Source organism: Mus caroli, chromosome 8, assembly GCF_900094665.2.
Source record: "Mus caroli chromosome 8, CAROLI_EIJ_v1.1, whole genome shotgun sequence".
Lineage (NCBI taxonomy): Eukaryota > Metazoa > Chordata > Mammalia > Rodentia > Muridae > Mus > Mus caroli.
In genome coordinates, this window is record NC_034577.1 from 93,714,908 (window position 1) to 93,729,541 (window position 14,634).

Below are 14,634 nucleotides of genomic sequence, written 5' to 3' on the forward strand. Positions count from 1 at the left end.
AAGGCAAGAGAACCAAACAAGTGCATGGCCAAAATAACAAGATTATATAAGAATGAGATGCTAGAGCAAGGGAAGCCCATGAGCTAGAGAAGTTTAGGGTAAAGGTAGTCTGAGAAGAGCCAGGATACTAGCCTGAAATATCTATCAGGTATTTGTGATGCTAAGAGTCTAAAGGCCAGCATGCACTTTGGTATATTAATAGGCACCAGAGTTAGCCATTTTTTCCATTTTCTTTTGAATCTGACACAAATGATATTGCTAACAGAATGGGAGTTTTAGCATATATATTACAAATATTTAAGAATATGAGTGTCCTGTCGATCCTGAATATTGCATTTATACCAGCACTGAGAGGAAGAGAAAAATGTATAGAATTCCTTACCTTAAATCTGACCATAACCATCTAGCTCAACTTGCCATTGTTCTGTAATAATCATGAAATCTGAAGAATAGAGATTAGATGGAGCTGTAGGTGATTACACATCTGGGAATTAAAGTGAGGCATAGTCTGAGACTTTAAAGAACAGTCCCATTATAGACATCTGCAAGTTGGCTCCTACTCTAACTTGTGCTTGCTTGCAATATTGCCCAGCCTATAGGTAAGCGTCCTGAGACAGTGTATTAAGCCCTTACTTAAGGGCTGTCAAGATGGTATCAGTGCCTTTGTAAGAAGTTGTAGAGTGTGCTGTACTCTCTTTCATCCTTGCCATGTTAATTTCTAACCAGGAACAGGTTCTTGCCCCAGGATTATGGGACTATGGGGCTTGCTTGTGGATTTTCAGGCTTTAGAACTTCAAGAATGTTTTTTCTGTTTAAACTGAAATAAAATGAAGTAAAATAAAATTTTCTTTGCTGTTTTGATCAGAATAACCACTTTCCATTCAGACACATGGACAAAATATTAGCCTCCATCTCTGAAAATGAGAAACAACAGAACTCTGGATAAAATAGGTATTCTGAATTTGAAATCCCTAGAGGGTGTTCACCTGATATATTTTATAAAGTAGATAGAAAAGTGACTTTAAGAAAGCAATCTAATATCTAAAATCTGGCATCTATTTAAATCTTGATCAGCTATATGTAGAAGCTCCAGAGACAGATGGGCATAAGAACACACCTTTATTGTTTCAATGTCATATACATGCCTAACCTTAAAAATTAGAGACAAGCCGGGCGGTGGTGGCACACACCTTTAATCCCAGCACTTGTGAGGTGGAGGCAGGTGGATTTCTGAGTTCGAGGACACCCAGGGTTATACAGAGAAACCCTGTCTCAACAACAACAACAACAAAACAAAAAACAAAAAACAAAGAACAAGAAAACAAAACAAAAAACAAAAACAAAAAACAAAAACAAAAATAAATGAGAGACAGGGGGAAGTATTTCTTCCTTAGCCCAGCAGAATGAGTCTTTAATGAATCACTGAGATTTTTCACATGCAGTGCATTTGATTTCCTTGTTCTCCTGTGTTTGCAATTTACAGTTCTGTTTTCTTTTTAATTCAAACACAGTGTTCCTGTTCAAGAAAAAATATATAACTGGCCTCTCGTGGCCCAGTTCCCTCATCTATAAAGTAGAAAATAAGGAGAGAGAGATAAACAATTAGCCAAGTGCACTCACTGGCATGCTAATTATAGTGGCATAGGAAAGGTCCTGTAATCAAGTCAATCAAGCAGAGAGCATCAAGAGTTTTCATTTATGATTTGTCAGTCTTCATTGTTTTCCTTGAAATCTGACTCGATTGTGAACTGTCCCTTTCCAGGATCATCTTACAGGGCTGAAGTCACTAGATCACACTCTGAAAACTGAAGGCAGGGACCAGTCAATTGCTTACTGGATGTGTCTGAGGAACTCAGGGAATCAGCATAAACAGAAAACAGAATCTTTTCCCAAAGGAGGAGGAATAAATATGATAATTTATTCAAGATGACATGCTGGTTTTCTTAATGATTTCTAACCTTTCTAACATCTATGACATATTCCTCTTTTATAGTCTATTTTAGAATGATACCTTCTGAATATTATTTTATGATAATAACGTTTTGGAGGACTGAGGATGCAGCTCACTGGAAGAGCTCTTAACTTTCATACACAAGAACTTAAATTCAACTCCCGATGCTGCTCTAAAAAAATAAAAATAATAAACTCAAATAGGTCAGTATCATCTCAATATTTTCATATTTTTATAACATATGTCACCAGATGACCACAACATGCTTAATCCAAGCCCCAGAGATTGAAACTGAAGGTTAATCTGGATGTGCAAGGACAGAGGCAGAGGTTCTGCTTAAAGAAAATCTCATAAAGTCCAATGTGTATGCTAATGCCCAGCAGTCTTTCCTTTTGTCACTTTGTAATAGACTTCCCATTGCACAAGTGACATGCCTTGTTATAATGGCCTTTGTATTCCAGCACACCCTGTACTCCAATTCCTTACCTATTTCTAACCTTCTCAGGTTTTGACATCTGAACAAGATCCTGTTTTTTTTTTTTTATACTGCTGATAACAATGACAGGCATTGTCTTGTCTTTACTGTTATTGTTATCATTTTTATTTGGAGTATTGGCTCAGAGACCTGATTTGACATGGTTTTCATAGTTTTAATACTGGCTTCATTCTTCAGCTCAGATTCTAAGATATTGTCATGCTAAATGGTGTTTTGAAGTTCTGAGATCATGTCCTATTGCATCCTTCCCAGCCACAGGACATTTCCTCTCCAAGCTGACTCTTCACTGAGATGCCCTTGTTTGGGTCCAATGTAGCATGCTGACATTATTTAGATTTAAAATGCCCCAGGAGGCAGAGTCTAGAGTGTGGAAAACAAAGTCTGGTGGCATCAATTCACACTGTCATGGAAACAAGAAAACATTAGTGTTAAGTGATTATCTCAATAAAGATTTGTTGGTAATCTGCTGGAGAATAAGTACTAAACTGGAAATACAATACATGTGCATGCCATGATTGATTCCGAATTGCTATAATACTTGAGCCACATAACTTATTTGAAAAAAGGAAGGAGATGAATTTTATTCTACTTGGAAAGTCCAAATAGCCCAGCAGCAATGTTCTAATCAAGGCCCCCAGCTGTACTACCATGTGGGGGAAATACTTAAATATAACCAAAAAGGAAGCAAGAAATCAAGGATCTGATGGGAACTAATCTATTCTTATCAGTCCCAGAACACTACTGGATATAGGCTTCATTCTGTTGGTGAGCATGAAGACTACTTACCACTATGCTGGTTCCCTGAAATGTTCAACACCTCTGTACCACCACACTAAGAATCAGACTTCTTTCAGTACACGAAGCATTCACAAGATAAACTATGTCCAAATCATGGCAATGAGCAGTAGCATTGCTAGTCCATGCAAGCAGGAAGCTGAAAGTTATTACAAGAGACTAATGTCATACTCTGTTGATGGGATGACAAACAGTCTGGCAGTAACTAGTCTGAAGCACAGGAACAGTTATCCATATATTTGTAAATTGTAGATCTGGGTAGTCTTTAGGAGGCCAGGAATCCATGCTTAACAGAGTGGCCCATTTTGTAATGAGAAGAGCATGCCAGCATGACAAAGAGTGAAACATACAAAACTTTAGAAGAGCATCAGGAGGTGCAAGGACCCAAGGGTACCCTGAAAGTTAAACTCTATAAAGCAACAGCTCACCTGTCTGTGGGAATACAGGGAGTGCACAGCCTGACTCACACCCCCCCTCCCCATTTAGAAACAGTTTTAGAAAAGTACCCAATGCTAACAGTGCATTGCCAAGGAAGACTCCAAATGGAAAACTAAAGATCAGTGTATTTGCAATTTAAATATAATATTTTATTATTTTCTTGAGAATTTCATGCAATGCATTTTGATATTATTCATACCTGCTCCTACTCTAAATGCTCCCAGATCCACCATAGCCACTTCAGTCCTCTTCTAAATTTATGTCCCCTTTTCTTTTCCTATCCCTCACCCCATTATCTTTATTTAATATTCAACAGGCCAATTTGTTCTACCTTTACGGGCATGTACATAGGACTATCCACTGAAGTATGGGCAATGTAGGAAAGACCATTAGTGACTCTTCAATGACTCCTGAGCTATGGGTAGTGTCTAGGGAGCACCACACCTATCAATACTGGAATTTTTCCTGGCTTGAAATTGGGAAGATCTATGAGGAAGATTCTGGATGCAACCTCAAGGATTAAATGGAAGGATTTAGGATGGTTATAAGAAGATCAGTAAAGATGTTTTTACTGTAGTCCAACAGAAGGCAAGATCCCCCTAAAAAAATGTTTCTGATATATCAAAGGGTTTTATGTTGATACAGCAGAAATTTTAGACATCAGCTTGTATTTATATGAAACAAACACTAAGCTTCATTAAAATTTTATATTGCTGGTCAAGAAACATATCTTCTTTCTTTTCTTTTTTTTAATTGAAAGTAGATTCTTCTCTCATACAATACAACCTGAACCACAGGTTCCCTTCCCTACCTTTTCCCCTGATCCCACCCAAGTACCCTCTCCTAGTATATATATACTCAGTCTTTCTCTACAGATTGGGAAACTGTCATTGATTTTGATGGTTAAAGAAGTAGCATATATGATTGTTTTTAATGTTTCAGAATGACCTGAATTACAGCTGGATGACATCTTCCCATCACTGCTGTGCCTTCATCTTTCCCTCTATCCTCTGTCCTCTTCTCCTCCCAACTTCATGTGCTAATCTAAACTCATGGAGTTCTCTTGGTGCTTCCAATTTCAGATTTTAGAAGTCAAATTGTTATGTGTATTGGTTCCAGTTGATAAAAATAAAAATACCCAAAAATACCACAGAGAAATAGAGTTTGAAGTAGCATATATTTTTGGAGACAGGATCATCTACTCAAGTACTGAAAACATGAGCATTGTAGATATTGTTAAATATTGTTTAGGGTTCAACACTGTCCTAGCCTCTGAGATTCATGGATTGAAAAGAGTTCTACTTTTTCTTCTCTCTCCTTCCCACCCTCTCTCCATATTTCTCCCTCCCTCCCTTCCTCCCTGAATCACTCTTTCTCTCCCTCCCCATCCCTTTAAATCATCTCTTTCCATGCCTTTTTAAACTTTATTGATAGAAATGAAGAGTTTTTGGCTTTTAATTCTAGCTATGTGACCTTGAACAAGTTACTTTTTTGAAATTAAATTTCTTATCAAGGAGAACAACATGTAAGGGTTATACAAAAAATATCTTAGTCTTCTAAAGATAAAGATAGCATATTTCAGTCACCTGCTGCATCAATCTGGCACATTTTGTCAAAATTGGGATACACACGTTCCCAGATGAATATTCAACCATAATATTTTAATATATCCATGTGTGTGCTTGGAGGTTATTTTAATATCGTATACTTCTGACGAGAAAATACTTATAACTTTTGGATATTTTAAAGCTTGTGAAACTCCCAACTCTGGGCAATTTCTACTTAGTGACTGATTCCAATATGTAACGCAAAGGACCTTAATTATACTAATACCAAGTATTTTCCTATTTTGTAATGTTGATCTATAGTATATAAATTCATAGGAAGCATAGACACATGTCTATATAGACTTTTATGTCTGTTTATAGGCAACACAGAACATGCACACACACATAGGCATACACACACACACACACACACACACACAGTGTGAGAGACACATCTTTTATTTGAAGTGCTTTACCCTTTATGTCTATAATCAAAATGCTGAAAGAGTTTCCATGGCTTTGAAATAATGATGCCACTGGTGATTTGATCCTCTCTCTATCCACTATTTCTGCCCCAGGCTATGAGAAAAGCAGCATTGTTCATGGGTAATTGCTCTCTTCATCATGTTGCTAATAAAATGGATATTTTCTTTAAACTAGAACACACAATGACTGATACTGCTTACTTCCACAGACCCCAAAATCAGGCCGTATACTTTAAAAATAACCATCCTCTTTAACCTACAGGTGCGTAGACAGATTTAACACACCACTTACCTGAATAGGCCTAAGAGGTATAGCAAACACCTTGTATGATCAAATGTAAAATGAGGCTTGAGTTTCCTTAGTGGGGATTTTGGTTCCCCCTGCCCCATTGGGCTTTTACGTAATTCATTAAGTGTTTTGTCATTTGAAGGTAACCCCAGATTCTTCCCTTCCTTCATGATCAGTGGCTGTCATTTCATACCTCTCTCTCTTGTCATTTTTCTTTGGTATCATTATCTAAGTGACAGATTTGGCTTCCTTACCTGATGATCTCACTTGCTCTGAGTAGCCTCTGCTAAGGCTCCTTCATTCATCAGGCCAGCACAGATCTGTGACCTTTATAATGTAACACTTAACTCTCGCTTCTTTTTGAAAGGCATCTCGAACGGGTTTATTTACAACAGTACATAAACTTGCAGTTGTGAGGTCAGAGTCTCCAGAATAATTACCAGGATGGGGGAAATTTCTTTGCTTTTTAACAATTTTAACTGATTCTGTCAGTGACCTCTTTAAGCAATCTGAACTAGTATTGATTAACTTCTTTTCACAGTAATGTGCAGATCTTTGTTCGAGCTACAGTAATTGAGAAAGTGCTCTGTAATATGAGATCTTCTATTAGGTATCAAATAAGAGATTTGTTTTGGGAAAAGGTCAGACCTTGGAAATGTAAACATTTCTTCATATGTAAACATGTATGACTTATTGCTTAAATGTTACTGTACTCTACTTTAGCAAACACATTTCAAAAACTAACCTTCTTGGTGTTGTTTTATGCTGATGCTGTCCTCTGTTTTCTGCAAAAATATTCGACAGCCTATTTTGTGAGCCATACTGTGACTTTGGCTGTGTTTAGCATTTGCTCCATGTCAGAGAGTGTGACAAGTACTTTTCTTTTAAGTTTCAGATTTTATAAGATGCTCATCACAATCAATAAGGAAGGTTGTTTTTTGTTGTTGTTGTTGTTGTTGTTATTTATTTCATTTTGAAGGTATGGAAACCTGAAAAACGGAAAATAAATAAATTGCCAATATCACATATCACCTTATCTCTGAAAGAGTTGAGACTCAAACTGAATGGGTAAAAGAATGAATGAATAAATGATAAACAAACAAACAAACAAACTGACACTGGAGAAAAGGCTCAGTGTTTGAGTGAAGTGGAAATTTCTGTTTTCTTTAACAACTCAGTTGTATCATGTGATGATTTTCTGGAACGATTCACCAAAGAACTTCTTGTGGTACTCTTGCTGATTCTGGCAGATTCCACTGACTTGTGCCAATTTGGTGGAGCCAGGCAGTTTCTGCTGGATTTTGCTTCCACTATTCATTCTTGTTTGGTGTTTGCTATTGAACTGGACTGCTGGTGTCCTGAAAAAGAGGAGGGGAATTGTTCCAAGGAATTCCTGCTTAACAGGTCCACAACTCCCTTTTCCTATAAACTTCTCTTTTCCCCTACCTCTGGTGTATGAGTTAGAAAGGAGGTTGAAGAGTTTAAAAACCCTAAATAAAGCAGGTTTTGAAAAAAAAATCTAAGTCTACATTTAAGAGCATTTGTTTCTGTTTCAAAGACTTCGTTCACTTCTAAGGACCCAAATGGTGACTCCCAACAATCCTTAACTCCAGTTCCAGGGTATCTGTTGCCTTCTTCTTCTGCAGGAACTATATAAGCACATGGTCTGTATCATATACATATGCAGGCAATACACTCATGAACATAAAATAAAATAAATAGGAAACTAAAATAAAATGTGTTTCAGCTTTCATTTAAATGCAGTTGAAAATAATTAACATTCTGTTCTGTGTCTATAAAGAATTCTGTCTTAGATACATGTTTTATGCCTTAAACTCATGTATAAAATTATTTAGAAATAAAAACCTCCAGTTTTAATATGAACAATTGAATAAACAAATAGATCTAAATAAAAACAGTTAAAGATTTTAAAGAAAGATAAGCACTAACTTTTATGAAACTCTTGATATAATCTGGTTATACATTGTATGGTTTAATGCTTACATCTCATTTCTCTTTTGAAAAGAGACATTTTTGGGTTAGGAAAGTTATAACCTCATGGTTTTTTGACCCAGTGCTTAAACTTCTTCTTTAAAAAAGAATGATCTCATAATTTTACTCCCATGTACTTAAGTGAGATAAATTAAAACTCAATAATACAAAATTACCTTTGCACATGTGCATACAATAGATCTTTCCATGGTAGTCTTAAGCCAAAAATTACTTAATACTTTCCTTTATGGAGGTATGAATATTTGTCAGAACTCACAGCACATTAGTTTAACATGGTCCTATGTACTATAAAACAAACTTCAATGAAGTTGATTAAGAAAACAAAAAGGAGAAGTTGTGAGTAAAGTTGAGATGTTGTAAGCTTCAATAAAGGGATGAATAATTTGAGTTATAAACTTGAAAAGATGGAAGAACCCTGCAATGAAAGATAGTTGACCTTGAAAATACATAACTTGAGGTATGCTTGCTTCAAGTAGCAGACACTAGGTTATAAGTGAGGGCAGAAGTGGAAACAAATAGAACTGAGCAGGAACTGGGGATTGTACTTTCACATAAGAACTCATTTCCAAAGCCCCTCGGCCCTCTAATGAAATGAGCATCTCTGTGTAATGGCATCCACAAAGTTCAGTTCACTTGAAAAAGCATGGGTGAAATCTTTAATTGAGAGAACAGCTGTCCAGGTGCCAGCATTTGAAATAGTTCATTAAACTCGAATGCACAGAAAATTTGCCTTAACTATAAGAAGACTTCTGGGCCTCCTTATAAATGGAATGCATGTACTCTGAATTTTTCCCTTGCTATATATTTCCATTTCACTAAATGTATGAAATTCATGATAAGGCTATAAATTATGCTCCCAGTCATAGAAAAAAGTGTGTGTGTGTGTGTGTGTGTGTAATGAGAGAGGGGGGTATAACCAGAGAGATGAAGGCAGATACAGAAACAGAGACAAAGAGAGTATCAAAATTAATCCATGAAATAGATACATATGCATGTATCTCTAAACCAAGATATAAGCCTAAAGAACATCAAATAAAAATATTTTTTGGGAGTGGCAGGCCTATAAAATCATAGCAATATGGTCAGTCTACTCATGTACTATATCCACCAAGATATAAACAGCCACTTAAAAACACAACCTAGTCAATACCCAATAAACATTGCTCCATCAACTCTTTTCATATTCATCATTGCAACAGCCATTGCCTAAACAGCAGCCTATGGCTGATTCTAATATACTTCCTGTTCCACACTCTTTTGCACAGTTACCTTTTTGGAATTTCTTGATCCCATTCAGTTGTTCTCCCTGCCCCTATATTTTATCAGGCAGCCATAGTCTGTGACCTGGATTAATGCAATAGCGATCTCAATCAGCTCTCTGTAATTAGCTGCCCTTCTTTTGTGAAAGGATAAATTTTAGCAAAATGCGTAAGATCTCCTGAAATCCAATCCTTTCTTCCTTGCCTCCAACTCTGACCTCTTCTCTCAGCTTTCTCTTTATACTGTGCTTCAGAAACTGTCAATCATTTGAAAGTCTTGCTGTGGGTTCTTGTTTGATTTATTGTCTTGCTACATCTACTTTGATCTCCTTTGATGCCTTGCTTTTAATCCAAAATCTCTCACCACAAAAGTGCTAAGCAAAAGAAACTAAATGCACATGCTGTGTGTGTGTGTGTGTGTGTGTGTGTGTGTGTAAGTATCCTCAGTACAGTAATAAATTTCTTTAACAACATAGCTTTGACTGCCAGGATACAAGGATCCACTCTCTTAGAATATATGCTGCTTTCCTGACCAAGCCTATCAACAATTAGTCATGTATGAGATAGTCACAGTCTTGACTGCTAATTTAACATTTGATGATGACTTCATTTGGAGACTGATACCTCTACACATTTAAGTGTTCTACTTTCCAAAGGTGAGGTAAACATAATCTTATGGGGTGGGGGGGGGGCTCGTTGGGAATGATAATAAACAGGCTTACTACTACTTGCTAAAGAACCAAAGACTTCAAGCCACTAGTTCCTAAACATAGATTGGGCAAATGGGGGAAAAGCAAACTCAGCAACCTTGCAGGTTGGGGTCAGAAGCAGTCTAAAGACTTACATAGTCTGGGTCACATATTAGCTTTCCTCCTGATTTTACCAGGGTTTATTTCTATCGTTTAGTCACTTGTTGATTATGTTGTACAATTACCAAGTGATCAATGGAATACATCAAAGTAACATTTTCTTGGACATTCAGCTTTACATAGACCATCCAACAATAACCCTACAACAGTGGAGATGCTTATCTTTGGGACAAAAAGAAAAGTGTTTCGATTTGAAATCATTAAATCTTACACTTGGCATTCATCACTACTAAAAAGCTCTTATTTCACACTCTAAAACCATAGCATGTCATACTGGATCTTCTGAGAGTGAATCTTGTTATACACCAGAGGACAGTGAAAATGGCCACTGGGTGGGGCCAGATATCAGGAATTCATTCTTTAAAATAAGAGAAATTATAGGCAAGTTTCCACATATAAATTTAAATGACTTCACACTCAAAATGAGAACCATTGTTGGTGTGTGTGTGTGTGTGTGTGTGTGTGTGTGTGTATCATGGTATTTTTCTTTTGTATTCCCATCTATCCTAAAATATTTAAACAGTTCTATTACTCCAGGTCGCTTGAACACATAATACTTGTAGAGTTTTTTAAAATTATTGCAGCATATATTTGTCATCTTCTTATATGTACTACATTCTGGGAATCTAGACATTCATTCTGAAAATGTGTTGCATGAAAATTAATTTGTTCTGGGACTCAAACAAGAGATTATGAGGTTTATCTAAGAAATGACATGCACTAGGTCATTAAGAGTCACCAACTGGCCATATCACTATGTCACTTTCATTCTTATTGGAATATATAAGTCAAATTTTGTTACTATCTCTGCTTCCATCACTCCTGGGCTGCAGGGAGACTCACTGATAGTTTATATTGGGGTTACACTCAAGCCCATCCCTAATAGCCTAGTCAAAGGTATGTACCTAAGACACAAATTACTTTAATATACTTTCTTTTGTTTTCCTTTAAATGTAACTCTCCCAACTTTTCCTCGGTAACCATGAAGATCTTGGAATATCCTCTAGCACAGAAAAATCAAATAAAATACAAGTAACCATATATATCTTGCTTTATAGCATTTCAAATCCCTGTTTCTACCATCTGCTATAAAATACAGGCATTTCAAACTCTCCCTATGTGGAAATCATTTTTTTCAAGAATGTAGAAGCCATGGTAACAAGTTTATAACATCTGGTAAGGTTGTTAGCTGCCTCTGAATCCTGAATGCTGCCCTTCCCAGATTTATAACTCTTTTATCCACACAACCTCAGTTTGAGTTGTGCTAATAATTAATAATGACACTGATTGATTAAAGGTGTGTTGATGGACACATCAATTGAATGGATCTGGGTTTTTTGTTGTAGTTCTTTTGTTTGTTTGTTTGTTTGTTTGTTTGTTTAATCTGGAGGAATATATAATCCACAGAGGTACAGTATGGGTTTTTAGGTAAGGTCACGGAAGTGGTTCTTCCATAGGCTTAGAAGAATGGTTCTCAACTTGTGAGTTGTGATCCATTTGAGGGTTGAAAGGCCCTTCACAGGGGTCACCTAAGACCACTGGAAAATACAGATATTTACATTACAATTCCCAGCAGTAGCAAAATTACATTTATAAAATAGCAACAAAAATAATTTTATGGTTGGAAGTCACCAGAACAAGAGGGACTGTTTTAAGGTGTTACAGTATTGGGGAGGTTAGAATCACTGTCTTGGAAGCTTTAGAGAAGCATGAGCTGATGAGCTCTGAAACACGGCTTTCACTCAGAGACCCCAGTCCCATATGTCAGGATTCCAGCCTACTCAACTATGTCATAGGAGGCCTGATTTGGTTGAGCACTGAGCCCTCTTTGATGTACAGCTACTCTGATTCTTCAGCTCAGCTTTTGCTGTTCACATTTTCCTGATTTCCCTTTGTGTGGCATGAGGTAGGCTTCGTGATCGAATACAGAGATGAAGGAGTGATGGATGGAGGGATGGATGGAGGGAGAGAGAGAGGGAGGGAGGGAGGGAGGGAGGGAGGGAGGGAGACTACTCTCAGACTCATTTGCAACATGGTATGAGCTGATTACTCAAGATGTTATGGTTTGAGTCTGAAATGTGCACCATCTCATATGATTGATCACTTCGTCCCCAGCTGAATCTGTATTGGGAGCATGTAGAGACCTAGTTTTGAATATGAGACCTAGTTCACAGATGTCTTGTAGGACAGGTCTTGAATGTTAAAACATTACCCCACTTCTATCTCCTCTTTTCTTTGTGCCCACTACTTACTGATTAGAGCATCAGTTCAGCCTAAGTGTCTACAATTATTGGTCTGGTGCTTTAGCTAACATGCCTTCTTCAGCATGAAACCATGATCCAAAGTAAAGCTCTTCTTCCTTAAGTCTTAATTCTTCCAGATGTTCTTGCAAAGAACTGAGAAAAATAATACAGGTGCATAATACCTCTCAATAATAACCAACAAGGTGAATTATCTTTATATTGTTCATATTTCTCACATCTATAACTACTTATATGATTATTGAGTGCATTAATATATACCTCACTGGTTAATTTAATTATATTTGGGGATATTTTGCCAAATAATCAGGAGAAAGATTTCCAAACTGCACCCCTGACTTGTTGGAGGAGCTATCTGGATCCCATCTATTCCATCAGATATAGAGTGGCCCTGTACCAACATCTTATGTTAATTTCTCCTTTGTCATCTTGATTGTCAGACGTCAGATTATCATGAGTCTATCTAAAATGAAGAGGCTTATTAAGTAAAGCCAAAGAATAAAGCATTTATTGTTAAAAAAAAAAAAGGAATCAGATTACACACAAATCAAATAGCATTTGTTATGGGCCCAAGGGATCACTGGAACAAATACATAAACTCATCTAACAGACCTATTTTGGGCAAAACCTTTTGCTTAACACTTCCACAAGCATCTTTCCCAATCATACTGGTGGTTAACTCAAGAGCACATGAAGACTGTCACTACCATATAAATCACCCTCTATGGGATGTAAAGGCAGAGAAGAATTATGCAAGAGTTAACATAGAACTGCTCCTAATTGCACCAACCTTCTTTCTTCAGTATATCATAAAACAGTCAACTGTGCAGATGTTAGAAACATTTTACTGGGACCTAGAATATTCCTTGTGTTTTTTTTTTTCCCTCTCTCTGTTATAAAGAAAAAGATTCTTCTTCAAGTCTTCAACATCCGTCTTCTGTGCTGTTTCTTCTTATAAGATACATAACGATTTTCCCTATCTCATCCACTTTCTCAAATCAACCATCAAAATAGTACTAAACTTCCTTATTTCTATAATCTCATCATAAGAGAGGAGGGCCTCATTCCATAGAGACCAGTTGATTCTTTTCTTCTTCAAGCATACTTTCAAATACATCTAATCATGTTGGATCTCAAAGTCTCTAGAGACAGCCAAACTGAAGAAAGATTTAGAAACAAAGCCACAATGAAAATGTCTTTAATTTCAAATAATTAATTAAGTTAGATATCAACTAAAATAGCAGTAAAGCGCCCATGATAAACTAGAATCACAAAATAATACTGGTTGATTCTGCTAATTTTGTTATAGGACTATAGCCATCACTTACCTTCTCAAGAACATTATTTTCTCATCATTAAAAGACACTGATAGACCCACTTCCATAAAAGTTCTGTCTATCATTGAAAGCCCACTACTCTGCCTCCACTGAGATGATAAATTACTTCCTTGAGAAGTTTTGAATAAATTGTGAAGTCTCTAAACAATAGGAGCTTAATGGGTTTTCTTATGCACAGTGTCCAACTACATACTTCACTACCAGATGGCTATATTCTGCACAAAATTTATATTACTTTTGACTCTTCTTATACAAAAAAAAAAAAAGATAGCAAACCTTTATTTAAGAACTTAGCCTTTTCAGGATTCTTACTGTTAGGATTCAAAGCAAAGTAATTTTGCTACCAAAATGTCTCTTTTATTATCTGTATTCTGACCCATCTGGTATAAAGATGGGGTACTGTTTAGAATTGACCTTTTGCATGGGGTATTAAATCATTGGTCATTTTTTCCAATATATTTGCACAACAAGGACTAATGGAAAGGTTGAGATACATCTTGATATTATCACTTGGATAGTTAAAGAAGTAATTACAAAACCACTGTTGGAAGAAACACAATGTGAGTCACTGGGAAAAGCGATTTATTTGCTTTTTTTATCCTATAAGAGCAGATTTGGCATGGGTCCATGATTAATTTAACATTTACTCAACATTGCAATGAAGGGAGACCTCTTTTATTATAGAGAAGTTATTATAATCAAGTTGATAAATGATTGCATATTTAAACATGTGATTATATCATAGTTCATATGCTGAATATATGAATTGGTAATTAGGACAACTCTAATGCTTAAGGAATCACATGTATACTCTAGTAAATTTACTTGTTTTAGTTTTAAATCTTTCTGATGAATCACTCCCCATTTTGTTATCAGCCCAAGAATAATTGAGTT